Below are 13,771 nucleotides of genomic sequence, written 5' to 3'. Positions count from 1 at the left end.
TTTCACACCTTCCCAGACCTCCGTCATGCTGTTCTCCTTCAGCTTCTGCTCCACCTTTCTTCTGTAGCTGTCCTTAGCTTCCCTCATGCAGCATTTCACCTCCTGCTGTGCTGCTTTCATAGCCTCCCTATCCCTGCTCCTGAAGGCGGCTTTCTTCCTGTTGAGGACAGCTTTGACTTCCTGTGTTACCCATGGCTTGTTATTAGGGTAACACCGTACAGTCTTAGCGGGGGAGACCACGTCTGCACAGAAGTTGAGGTAATCTGTCAGACAGTGTGTCAGCCCCTCTATGTCCTCACAGTGTGGGCTAAGCAGCACATCCCAGTCCGTGATGTCATAACAGTCCCTGAGGGCATCTTCCATTTCAGGGGACCACCTCCTGATGGAGCTAGTTGTTTCAGGCTGCCTTTGAACCAGGGGGGTGTACTTCGGCTGTAGAAGAACCAGGTTGTGGTCAGACTTCCCTAGTGGGGGGAGGGGTGTGACTCTGTATGCATCCCTCACATTAGCATACAGCAAGTCAATTGTCCTGTTGTTCCTTGTTGGACAATCCACAGCCTGGTAAAAAGCAGCCAAAGTAGAGTCCAAAGTAGCGTGATTTAAAGTCCCCAGAAATTATGATAAATGCCTCAGGGTGCTGTGTCTGCAGCCTTGCTGTGACAGGTTGAATCCTCTTACATGCAGCTGCTGCATCTGCCTTTGGAGGGATGTAAACACAGATGGTGATCACGTGACTGAACTCCCTCGGCAGATAATATAGCCGCAGGCTAACGGCTAGCAGCTCCAAGTCCGGGCAACATAAAACTGTCTTTACTGAGATATGTCCCGGGTTACACCAGAGGTTATTAACATAAATGATGAGTCCCCCACCTTTGCTTTTTCCACACGTGTTGGTGTCGCTGTCGGCTCTCACAGCAGTGAATCCCCGCAGGTCCACGTTAGCATCCGGTACAAGGTGTGTTAGCCATGTCTCCGTAAAGATAAATTCTCTCCCGGTAAATCCGCTGGTTGTTCAGAGCGGAAAGCTCGTTGACTTTATTCGGCAGCGAGTTCACATTCCCCATGATAACGGAGGGAATGGATGGTTTGTAGCACCGCTGGTTGTCCGCTAGCCTAGCCTTTAGCTTAGCTCCGGCTTTGCAGCCCCTGGGTTTCCTCCTCAGCTCTGCTGGGATGGGGTGTCGTATCCCGGCTCATCCCATTGTTTTCAGGGCCAGCAGCTCCTCTCTCAAATAAGGGAGAAAACTGGCCCCTGGTTGCGTGTTAAAGTTAAATATATCCATGTTATATAGTTAAACATACTATGTCTTCATAAGAAGAGCAAAAAAGTAAAAAAAAAAAGGTGGAGAAAAGAGGTTTAAAGAGCTAAAAACTACAGACCTACTGGAGAGGCAGCCGTCTCACACAGTGCCCAAACACTGAATAGGAGACAGAGCTGCACGGGCAGCAGGCCAGTTAAGCACACACACTCTGTGTCTATGAAGCCACACTGTTGTAGCTCATGCAGAATGAGGCCTGGCATTGTCCTGCTCAAATGAGCATGGACTTCCTGGGAATAGACGTTGCCTTGATGAATATGTCTCCCTAAAATCACCATATGTGCCCCAATGTATCAACGGAACCTTCACACACCTGCAAGTTGCCCATGCTGTGAAATTTTTGTCCATTCTTACTCGATCCAAGACTTCAACTGTTCAACAGTCTGTGGTTGCTGTTGTCTGATTCTGTTCTTCATGATCCGCCATACATTCTCAATAGGAGACAGATCTGGACTGGCAGCAGGCCAGTCCAGCACACACAGTGTCTACGAAGCCATGTTTTGTAGCCCATGTACAATGAGGCCTGGCATTGTCCTGCTCAAATAAGCATGGACTTCCTGGGAATAGATGTTGCCTTGATGAATGTCTCTCTAAAATCCCAGTATACACCCCAATATATCAATGGTACCTTCACACACATGCACCTCCCCCATGCCGTGGGCACTGATGCCCCCCATACCATCACAGATGCTGCTTTTACACCTTTCTCTGATAACAAACTGGATTGTCGTGTTCACCTTTAGCACTGAGAACTCAGCGTCCAGTTTTCCTGAAAACAAGCCGAAATGTGACTCATCTGATCACAGCACACATTTCCACTGTCTTTCAGTCCATCTGAGATGAGTTCAGGCCCAGAGAAATTGGCGGCGTTTCTGTATAGAACCGATGAATGGCTTCCTCCTTGTGTAATACAGTTTCAGGTTGCATTTCTGGATGGAGCGGTGGACTGTGTTAAGTGGCGATGGTTTTCTGAAGTCCTCCTGAGCCCCTGTAGCTGTATTTGTCACATTAGCATGACGGTTTCTCAGGCAGTGCCGCCTGAGGGTTCAGAGGTCACGCCCATTCAACAGTGGTTTCCGACCTCACCCTTTATGCACTGTCTCTGAATTCCCTGAATCTTTTCACAATATTATGTTCTGTAGATTTTGAAATATCTAAAATCTTGCATTGAGAAATGTTCTTTTTGAATTGACTAACAATTCTCTCATGAATTTTGATACAGTGCACTGAGCCATGCCCCATCCTTACTTACACAGACTGAGACTTTGATGCTCAGTTAACCTGCTTATTCTGAAATCTTCCAGGATGGTGTGTGTGTGTGTGTGTGTGTGTGTGTGTGTGTGTGTGTGTGTGTGTGTGTGTGTGTGTACAGCACACCTAATATTTGGGTAAACTGTCTCTTTGCAAGATTCACCTTGACCAAACATTTTTGTTTACCATGAACAAGCTTCTGGCAGAATTCTGGTTGGATATTTCATGACTCTTCATGGTAGAATTGGTAGAGTTCAATTAATTTTTTTTTCTTGGCATGGACTCGACTTATAAGCACGGTCTATATATTTTTAATAGGGTTGAAGTCAGGACTTGTTTTAAGCTTAATGTTAGCCTGCTTTATCCTCCACAACCAGCTCTGATACGTGTTTGGGTTCATTGTCCTGTTGTAAGTCCCAAGTTGTGTTCAAGTTTCTGATGGTTTATGCTGAAGAATTCTGAGGTAGTCTTTCTTCAGTATTCCATCCACTTTGTGCAATGAACCAGTTCCACTGGCAGCAAAACAGCCCCAGAGCATGATGATCCTACCACCACCAGCTGGTACAGTGTCCCTCTGTACATGGTGGCCATTGTGGCCAAACAACTCAATCTTTGACCATACAGCTTTCCTCCACAAGGCTTTTTCTCTGTTCGTGTGGTCAGCTTCAAACTTTAGTTAAGCTTGAAGGTGTCAATTTTGGAGCAGGGGGTTATTTCTTGGATAGCAGCCTCTTAGTCCATGGTGATCTGAACTTTAGACAGTGATCCATCAGCTTCCAGTTCATGGCAGGGCTGTACCATGGTGGTTCCCAGGTTGTTCCTGACCATCCAAACCAATTTCCTTTCAGCTGAGGGTAACAGTTTGGATTTTCTTGAAGCAAAGTGGGTTGGCAAAGTGACGACACCTCACAATAACTTGGATACAATTGTTTGAACCGATCTTGGAATTTGCAGTTGTTTAGAAATGGCTCCAAGAGACATTCCGGAGTTGTGTATATCTACGATCCTCTTTCCCAGATCTACACTGAGCTCCTTGGACTTTCCCATTTTACTGTGTGATGGTCAATCCAATGAGTGCTGTAAACAAAGCCTTTTTATGAAGGCACAGAGAAGCTACCAGCTGTAGTCAATCATGATCACCAACAGGAAGTTAAAAAACCTCGGCCTTGGCAAGATAAAAGACATTTTGGAAGTTTCAGCACCTCTGAATTAATAATCTAAGTGAGCGTATGTCAATTTTTGACCCTGTAGGTATAATTTTGACCCTGTGTTGATTTCAGAAAACCCAAAGAAAAGTAAAACTTGTGCACCAAATTCTAGTCTTTTTTTAATTAAAGATGTATGCTGTACAATCATTCTGCCACAGAAAAAGAACAGTTCAAAGAAATTAATGAAAAGCCAAATATTGCCATGACACTCATATCCATGATGACATTCATGTCACTGTATGTAAACTTCTGACCACAACTGTGTGTGTGTGTATGTGTATATGAAGAGCTCTTTTCCAAAACACGATAAACGCCAAATAAAAAAAAATTTAAAAAAGAGTTTGTCGCACTATTCTGCTGTGTACTGAGCCTATTCACTGCTCCATTAATGTTTCATGCCAAATCACTATATTTCCTTGTTTATATGTGCTGCAAATTGTAGTTTCTCTCCAAAACGCTATAGGCGCTACACCTGTTTTTTGGCTGAGTGCGACATTTTCTCTAGACCAATCAGAGTTCGGTCAGTGTTCTACACTGTTGTGTTCTCTTGTACTCAAACCTTATACCCGAGTGGAGGGTGGTTAACTGGACTGAGTATATAAAATAATGATACAATTCACTGAAGACTCAAAGTCTGTTCTCAGTTTTACTGAACAACTTCAAAAAACTCCCTACATCACACACAAGCAATCGATAACACTCCCTGGCAATGATCTCATACTAAGGCAACTCAGCAGAAGACAGAGTGCTTATCCTAAATCCACCACATACATTATCCCACATGGCAGCGCCCTGAAGCAAGGAGTTTTGTTTGCTTGTGTAGCTTCTTGAGCACAAATGACTTTTGCAAATGGTGGTTGTGAATACTTTTGATGGTTCTGAAGAACCTGTGAGACCTACCGTACACCAGGTGGTAGAAGACATCGTTTAAACAAAGATAACTATGAACGAGAGCAAACTAAGAAAATTCACTATTCTGGTGGCGGGCTGATTCTCGCCGTTGGATGTAAACACACTGCTGCCAAAAACTTTTGCCATGCAGATAAATTAACACCCAATGACCTAGTCATGAATTTTGAGAAGTTTTATGACAAACCTGGTATTTTTATCAATATTGATTGATTGTTATTTAGTTAGTGGTTTTGTCATAAAAGAAACCTTTATTCGTCACATGCACACTTCAAGCACAGTGAAATTCATCCTCTGCATTTAACCCATCTGAAGCAGTGAACGCATGCACACACCCAGAGCAGTGGGCAGCCCAGAGCGCCCGGGGAGCAGTCAGGGGTTCGGTACCTCGCTCAAGGGCACCTCAGCCCAAGGCCGCCCCACATCAACCTAACTGCATGTCTTTGGATTGTGGGGGAAACCGGAGCACCCGGAGGAAACCCACGTAGACACGGGGAGAACATGCAAACTCCACACAGAAAGGCCCTCGCTGGCCACGGGGCTCGAACCCAGAACCTTCTCGCTGTGAGGCGACTGTGCTAACCACTACACCACTGTGCCATCATGCTATTTAAGGTGGCACTTTGAATGGATTACATTTAAAAAATTGAACTAACTGGCCATTTGTTATTTAGTTAGTTGTTTTCTGTGGTGGACAGTCTTAAAATGTAAGATTAAACATAAATGAATGAATGTTATTTAAGTGTTTATATAATTTATTTGATTTTATTATAAATTGTATGATGAAAGTTCCTGATATTATATAGCTACAGCATGTTCTCTTGTTTTAAAAACAGAAAGACAGAAAAAATTAATGGATTTATAGCATTTTGAAAAAATATATAATAAACTTTGGATTTATAATCAATAACGTTGTTGTTAGATTTGTCAATTATTGTTGAAAATGTTCAGACTGAACCAACTATCTATTATAACATTCTCATCTCATCTCATTATCTCTAGCCGCTTTATCCTTCTACAGGGTCGCAGGCAAGCTGGAGCCTATCCCAGCTGACTACGGGCGAAAGGCGGGGTACACCCTGGACAAGTCGCCAGGTCATCACAGGGCTGACACATAGACACAGACAACCATTCACACTCACATTCACACCTACGCTCAATTTAGAGTCACCAGTTAACCTAACCTGCATGTCTTTGGACTGTGGGGGAAACCGGAGCACCCGGAGGAAACCCACGCGGACACGGGGAGAACATGCAAACTCCACACAGAAAGGCCCTCGCCGGCCCCGGGGCTCGAACCCAGGACCTTCTTGCTGTGAGGCGACAGCGCTAACCACTACACCACCGTGCCGCCTCTATTATAACAGGATAAATTAAATATTTGCAAAATTTATGGGTCTGGGTAAATAAATGTCATTTTTCTGAAAACAATCAAAATGGATTTATAGCATTTTGGAAAAGAGCTCTCTCTCTCTCTCTCTCTCTCATCGAGTTGGTGATAAGCCATTTCACCAACTCGATAAGCCAATTGGTGATAAGCCAATTATTTCACTGAGATTGAAATCCATACAGCCACGCCTGAAAATCTATTAGAAACTCTTCCCAGAAGAATTGAGCTTATTATAACCAGAAAGGGGGAAAAATCTAGAATGAGATGTTTAACCAGCATATATGGGTGTGATGGTCAGGCATCCACATACATGTACACTGCTAAATGTGATGAAGTCAAAGACAAAATCCAAATCCAACTGTCAGCTACAACACAATTTTTCAAATCCTTGCAATATTTCCTTAACTTAGGCCCTGTCCACACGGCAACGGATTCAGGTGACTCCGATACAATTGCTTATCGTTTAGGCCTGGCGTCCACACGGCACCGGCGTTTTGGGTGCCCAAAACGCAATCTTTTTGAGAACGGGTTCCAGAGTGGAAAGATCTGGCAACGTTGCCGTTGTGAAGTCGTCTGGATGAGTAAAACGGATTTGTTTACGATGACGTCACAACCACATGACTGTGAGTGCTTCACGCCGGGTAGAAGTGTAACGAATATCACCAGGAAAAAGCCTTACAGAGCACTAGTGAGAGTGAAACACGAGCTTAGATATTATTATTATTATTATTATTATTATGTTCAGTGTTAGTTCACAGTAGTAATGCAAGAAGCAGAATAGTGACAGTAATAGTGAAGCAAAAACATGCAATTGTACAAACACTGCAGCTCTACAGCAAAATATTCATTTATGAAATGGTCTGATTCTTAACACCAGTAGTGCCAATGATCTTCTCATTGTGATGCGAGTTGTCAACAAATCCTATAACTTGGTTCATGAAACGCGCTTACAAAATATTTTCACTGTGAATATTTATTGTGTAATGGTGCAAAGTGAGAGAGAGAGAGTCAATCCCGCCAGCAAAAATAGAGAAAAAAAGAGCAATCTCACCTCTTCAGATGTGGGTTTAAGTCCTACAATACATTCCTCAAAAAGGGCGTAGAGGAGCAAATTAATCATTATTTAATTAGCATTCAATTTATTCCGGACCATTAAAGACACCGCCTTCCGTGTAGAATCATAGGTCATCCTCGCCGCCATTTTGGAGAGGTCAAAGCGGAGAATAAAGATTAGCTGCGTTTAACTGTACCAACAGGTTTACCGTCCAAACGAGATCACATGAGATTACCTTTCACAGGTGAGACTGGAAAAATACTTTTCATTGTATTTGGTCATTATAATGTAATTTTACAAACAGATTTTCCTGACTTTGTGGCTAATATGCATCCTTACTTCTTCTATTGTTCTGGTGTCTCCGAAGGGACCGTCTTACAGCGCCCCTAGAGGTGTGGCATGTGTATTGCATCGTTTTCAGCAAGCATTGCGTTGCCATATGGACCTGATATTTTACTGATTGTTGCCCATTTGGACGCGATATATTTTTAAATAACATCTCGTTGCCGTTGTCGTGTGGATGTAGCCTTAGTTGGCTCTGGCTTTTGCAAGGCACATCAGAAATTTATTCAAGTGTTAAGTTTCTGTCGTGCACAAGCAGTCAGGGACAATTGTTGCACTGAAATGCCTGTTGTTAAGGCTCAGGTACTCTACAGTTCTGCAATACAAAATATACATCAGAAGATAAGAGGGAATGAGAAGGGGAAAGAGATTAATTACAAATACAATATGTACAGCACCAGTCAGAAGTTTGGACACACCTTCTTATTCAGTTTTTTTTTTTAATTAATTAAAAGTCACTTCATGTCTTAAAGTAATGATGGATGTCTGTAAATGTCCCTGGGAGTGGGTGGAACACTGAAGAATAGGCAGGAGGGTAGTGGTGGTGGTAAATGAGCTCATTTCATTCTTTTTACCAGCTTTTCAGCTATGACTACTGTTTGTTCTCCACACACGTGCGCGCGCACACACGAATACCCTGTTCTGGAGAAAAGCTGCTACCTCTCCTCTCTCTCACTTTCTCTCCTTATCAGTCCTCAGCCATTACTGCAAAACAAATGCACACACATCAATTACCCACAGGTGTGATAAATTTGCCACCTTACCTTCCCTGGCCTCACCCTCCATTCACAAACTGATGCTTGACCACGCCCCCACTGCCACATAGCCCCACCGCCTCAATCAGGCTGGGGAGCCGTCCAGCCTACAACCAACTCCCCCCCCCAACGGGAAAGAAAGTCCGGCACCATTATCTGCGCCCCCGGCCTGTGGACTACCTCAAACTTTAAAGGCTAGATACCAATAGGCGATCTGTACATTGGCATTCTTCATGCGGTGGAGCCACTGGAGTGGGGCATGATCCAAACAGAGGGTGAAAGAGCGCCCCAGCAGATAATATTGGAGGGTGACGACCGCCCATTTGATGGCCAGACACTCCTTCTCAATGGTGCTGTACTTCGTCTCTCGCACCAAGAGCTTGTGGCTGATGTACAGCACTGGGCGCTCCTCCCCCTCCACCTCAAACTCAAAATGCGCATATATTTAAAAAAAAACCCATAAAATTTCTCAGTTTCAACATTTTGATATGTTGTCTTTCTATTATTTTCAATGAAGTAGCATTTCCATGATTTGCAAATTTTCACATTCTGTTTTTATTTGTTTTACAGTATCCCAACTTTTTTTGGAATTGGGGTTGTATTTGCTATTTACTGTTTGATGGTCTCAAATGCATGCCACTAATTCCACTGATTACTTTTTGATGAGACACACCTGTGAATTGAAAAGCATTCCAGGTGACTACCTCATGAAGCTGGTTAAGATAATGACAATAGTGTGCAAAGTGTCAAGGTAAATGGTGGCTACTTTGAAGAATCTAAAATATCAAACAAATATTCTGAACACTTTTTTTGTTTACTACATAATTCCATATATATTTCATATGTTAGTTCATAGTTTTGATTTCTTCAGTCAGATATAGTCAAAATACAGAAAAACATATGAGTAGGGGTATACAAACTTTTGCCTGGTATTGTATACAAAATGTGCACAATATATTAGTATGTCGGGTATGTATGCCTAGTTAGTATGTAAGTACAGTGTAAAATAAAATGTAGATCCCCATTTACTGAGCAGTGCGAGTGGAGCAAATTCCAATCCGTGCAAGTGGAGCAGATGCCAATCTAATCCAAACTCACATGAGGTAGAGCATTTTTTGCTGGCAGCTAATACTAGCCCTTTCTGCCAGCTACCACCACAAGTATATTTAAGACCTGTGGGAAACACTGTACATTTTCTCACACCACACACTTTCTGTTGTCACATGTAGATGGTGCAACCAAACAGCACACCTGTTAAATGCATGGCTGTTTGCCTGTCACTTGTAGCACACTCCATTATATAGAGATATGACAGGGAGCATGCTTGGGGTTTGTTCATGTAATCAAACTTTGTGTATTTGTTATGCACTTTTCTGCCAGTTTGCATTTAATACATTTAATAAACTGGCATTCTGGTGAACAGTTTACTTATTACTGTTGATGAAGTGTCTATCAATGGTACATATAGCTATGGTTTTATCGCCTAGGCCGATGTAGTAGTATATGTAGTGTGTAATATCAATAGATTGCACAGAGACAGGACTTAGTCCTTACTGGCAGTAAAATGGTAGTAGTGCCCTTATAAATATTGGAACATCTCCAAAGTGACAGAAACATGTGAAGAGATTGTCCATGAGTGTCCTTGAGCTGTCAGTGGCGTGACCAGTGTGTGGGAGGTAGTGGAAGAAGTAGTGACTGGATTACTGTTTATTCAGGATCCTGATGGCCTGCAGGCAGAAACTGTCCTTCAGCCTCCTGGTTCTAGATTTAATGCTGCAGTACCATCTGCCTGATGGTGGTCTGGTAAATAGTCCGTGTGCTGGGTGATTGCAGTCTGTGGTGATTTTGTGAACCTTCCTCAGACATTGTGTATGGATGGGAGTCCTGTAAGGCTAGGAGATTGTTGCCAATAATGGTGGTGGTTATGGTGACACACCCAGTTGCAGCAGCTACTCTCAGTCAGTGTGTTTTCTGTGAATCTGAGTCAAAGTTTGTGTCTGCGAAGTGTTCTCATGGCAGCAACTTCGATAAACGTATACAGTCGACAGTTCCTGTTACATATTAGAAGATAGCCAATTCACGCCTATACGAGCATTCTGGTGGACAAGTTGCAGCTACTAGGACTCCTGTGACAATCAGGCCATGAGACCTCGCCTGCATCCACAATAGCTGATAGGGAAGCTGAGCACACTGGGCTTCAACACTGCTCTGTACCTGGATCCTGGACATCCTCACTGGCAGGCTACAGTCAATCAGGATAGGAGACAAAACATCCAACACCACCACACTTAGCACTGGTTCTCCACAGTGTGGTGCAATGACAACAATTTGACACTGAAAGCAGTTACTAAATGTAAATGAAAATACTAAATACATCATGCTGCAACAAAATGTCATTTGGCTAGGGGGCCTAAGCTTGTACATACAATTGTGTATACAGATAAATATAAATTATTTTGTATGCATAGAGTAATTATTATCTTGCAGCAGTAAAAGACCTCGGAGTGATTATTGACCCCAGTCTTTCATTCGAAACTCACATTGATAACATTACCTGGATAGCTTTCTTTCATCTCAGAAATATTGCTAAGATAAGAAATTTAATATCACTATGTGATGCGGAAAAACTAGTTCATGCTTTCGTTCCCTCCAGGTTGGATTATTGTAATGCCTTACTGTCTGGATGTTCCAATAAGTGCATAAACAAGCTCCAGTTAGTTCAAAATGCAGCAGCAAGAGTCCTTACTAGAACTAGAAAATATGACCACATCACCCCTGTCTTATCCACACTGCATTGGCTCCCAATCACATTTTGTATTGATTATAAAATACTACTATTGACCTTTAAAGCACTAAATGGTCTCGCACCACAGTACCTGAGTGAACTTCTGCTCCTCTATGACCCGCCACGCCTACTGAGATCAAAAGGTGCAGGCTATCTGCTGGCTACATCAGGGGGCAGAGCCTTTTCTTACAAAGCCCCACAGTTATGGAACAGCCTTCCAAGTAGTGTTTGGGAATCAGACACAGTCTCAGTGTTTAAGTCTAGGCTGAAAACATATCTGTTTAGTCAAGCCTTTTGTTAATGGTGTATGAGGTAAAGGTGTAGATCTGGAGGGTCCTCAGACATAGAGTGTTTTGGTAAACTGGGATGTATGGATGCTGTCAGTCCCCACTGCTGCACTAAGTTCAAGGAGACATAAACCTGATCAGAGTCCAGTGTTCCATCATTTACTATTTTAACCAGTGCTGTCTCAGTACTGTGATGAAGCCTGTGCACAGGGCCGTCGACAGGGGGGGACAACCGGGTATTTTGTCCCGGGCCCAGGCATGAGGGGGGGCCCAGAACTGGTCCCTCATGAAGATGCCATTAATCATTCTGTTTCATTTCAAAATGTGTTGATTTGGGGGAGAAAAATGTGCTATATTTGCATTCAATGAATGATTTCTGGTTCTTTTGCCTTTATTGTCTTCGAAAATAGATTCAAGAACCCACCTACCACCCCTAATGCAGAAATGGTTTGGTCTTTGATTAAGGCGCCAAATAACACAGCACTATTCCATCATAACGCTTCGACAATAAGCGTGCGAGCCCGTTTGCCAACATGCACAAGTCAGGAGCAAAGAAAAGAAAAGAGAAAAAGAGATGAAGAAGCCAAGAGCCTCAGGGGCTCACTGCATAGATATTTTAGAAAAGATTTAGATGATGCAGCAGGTGGTGAAGGCAGTGGGGCAGCTGAGCCAGGTAAGACACAGATAACTTTTTTCCAGCCCTGTAATGTAACCCCAGCACGCGCGACGCGCCATTCATAATTATAAAGTAGGGGATAGCAGGGTACACTGAGTGAACACTGAAATGCACAGGGCATTGAATTATTTCATAAACATATCGGTTTAATAACACTGTGTTGCATATATCTCAATGAAGCAAAGAATAGCACATTGGCCCGCAATCATATCCAAATGTTTTAGGCACGCTTGCTGAGCTGCGCTGAGCTGGACTCCGGTTAGCTGAAAGCCCGTGGAACGCTGCCTCTTGTTAATTAAACCTTATTTTGTTGGAAATCATCCCGTGTAGATACGACGACATGTGAAATTGCCAGCTAGATAGAGTTTAATGTAACGAATGGGCTATAAATGGGGTGTTTTGAGGTTAGTCTGTTGCAAAACATTAAACTTTCGCTTAGACTGGATACTCTTCAAACAATTCCCTTGCTCAAGTGAAAAATGATAGGCCTGTATGAAAAGCGCAATTAATGAAAGTAGCCTAATAAGCCCTAAATGAATAAAACAACCTCTGTTTTATTGTTGTTGCTTACACGTTAAGATTTTGAAATCTTCTCGGTCCAGTTCTATATCCAGGGAACGTTGTAATCCTTTTGGTTTATCCGTAATAAACGTGTCAGCCCCCAGGTCAGATAGGCTAATGTTACGTGGTTGGGAGGGTGTCAATTTTTTTTGTAACATTCTAAATCGAGTACGGAAAGGACGTTTATGAAAAACAAGACAAAAAAATACACTGAAAAACTCACTGTACACATCTGGCACACACAGACTGGCCATCGGGAGTAGTGGGAGTTTTCCCGGTGGGCCGGTGGTTCAGTGTGGGCCGGCGGAGAAAAAAAAAAACAGTTGCGCGCTGGCCTTTAATATGATAAGCAATGTTAACAGTTTCTTTAAGAAACTGTTAACATTGCTTATTACAGTTGCGCGCTGGCCTTTAATATGATAAGCAATGTTAACAGTTTCTTACTGTTAACATTGCTTATCATATTAAAGGCCAGCGCGCAACTGTTTTTTTTTTTTTCCTCCGCCGGCCCACGCTGAACCACCACCGGCCCACCGGGAAAACTCCCACTACTCCCAATGGCCAGTCCGTGTGTGACTAGTGGTGATGCTTCTATGTTCAGATTTTGGGAAAGCCATAACTCCGTTCTCACTGAGGCCCAGTTCCATCCCGTAAACAATCATTTTGGTTTATCAACTACCTGCGCTCAAACATGTCACAGGAGAGGCTCAATGGGCTGGCTATGCTCTCTATAGAGCGCGAACTTGCAAAGAAGCTGGACTTCAATGACCTTATTGACGACTTTGCCACAGCAAAAGTCCGGCGCATTGCATTTCGCACCTGAATAGTTGCAGACTAAGGAAATGTTCAAACTGTAAATATGTTGAAATGTTGAAATAAAATGGTTGACTGTTATAATGGGCTTGGAATACCTGTTATTTAAGGGTTGGAGTGAATGGAGACTGTGAAAAGAGGGGTTGGGTGTGGGTGGTTGCTGTGTGGCGATGTGCGTGCGCGCGCGTGTGTGTGGGGGGGCCCACTCAGATTATTTTGTCCCGGGCCCAGCCAAAGCTGTCAACGGCCCTGCCTGTGCATGTATGATATGTTAACATTTTCTAGGACCTTAGGGATAAAGGGAAGGTTCGATATTAGCCTATAGTTGGACAGCTGACAAGTGTCGAAGTCAAGTTTTATACATAGTGGTATAACTGCTTGTTTAAAGGATTTAGGTACATAATCAATGCTAAGTGAGGAC

At 43.1% G+C, this 13,771-nt stretch overlaps 1 protein-coding gene across 1 annotated transcript in view; it reads left to right on the top strand.

Moving 5' to 3' along the window:
• The window catches only part of LOC132883584 (gastrula zinc finger protein XlCGF26.1-like), a 101,273-nt gene that overhangs the window by 13,659 nt on the left and 73,843 nt on the right, over positions 1-13,771 (top strand). The gene's annotated exons all lie outside the window — the stretch shown is intronic.

Source organism: Neoarius graeffei, chromosome 1, assembly GCF_027579695.1.
Source record: "Neoarius graeffei isolate fNeoGra1 chromosome 1, fNeoGra1.pri, whole genome shotgun sequence".
Classification (NCBI taxonomy): Eukaryota; Metazoa; Chordata; class Actinopteri; order Siluriformes; family Ariidae; genus Neoarius; species Neoarius graeffei.
This window is presented reverse-complemented; position numbering and strand designations above follow the sequence as displayed.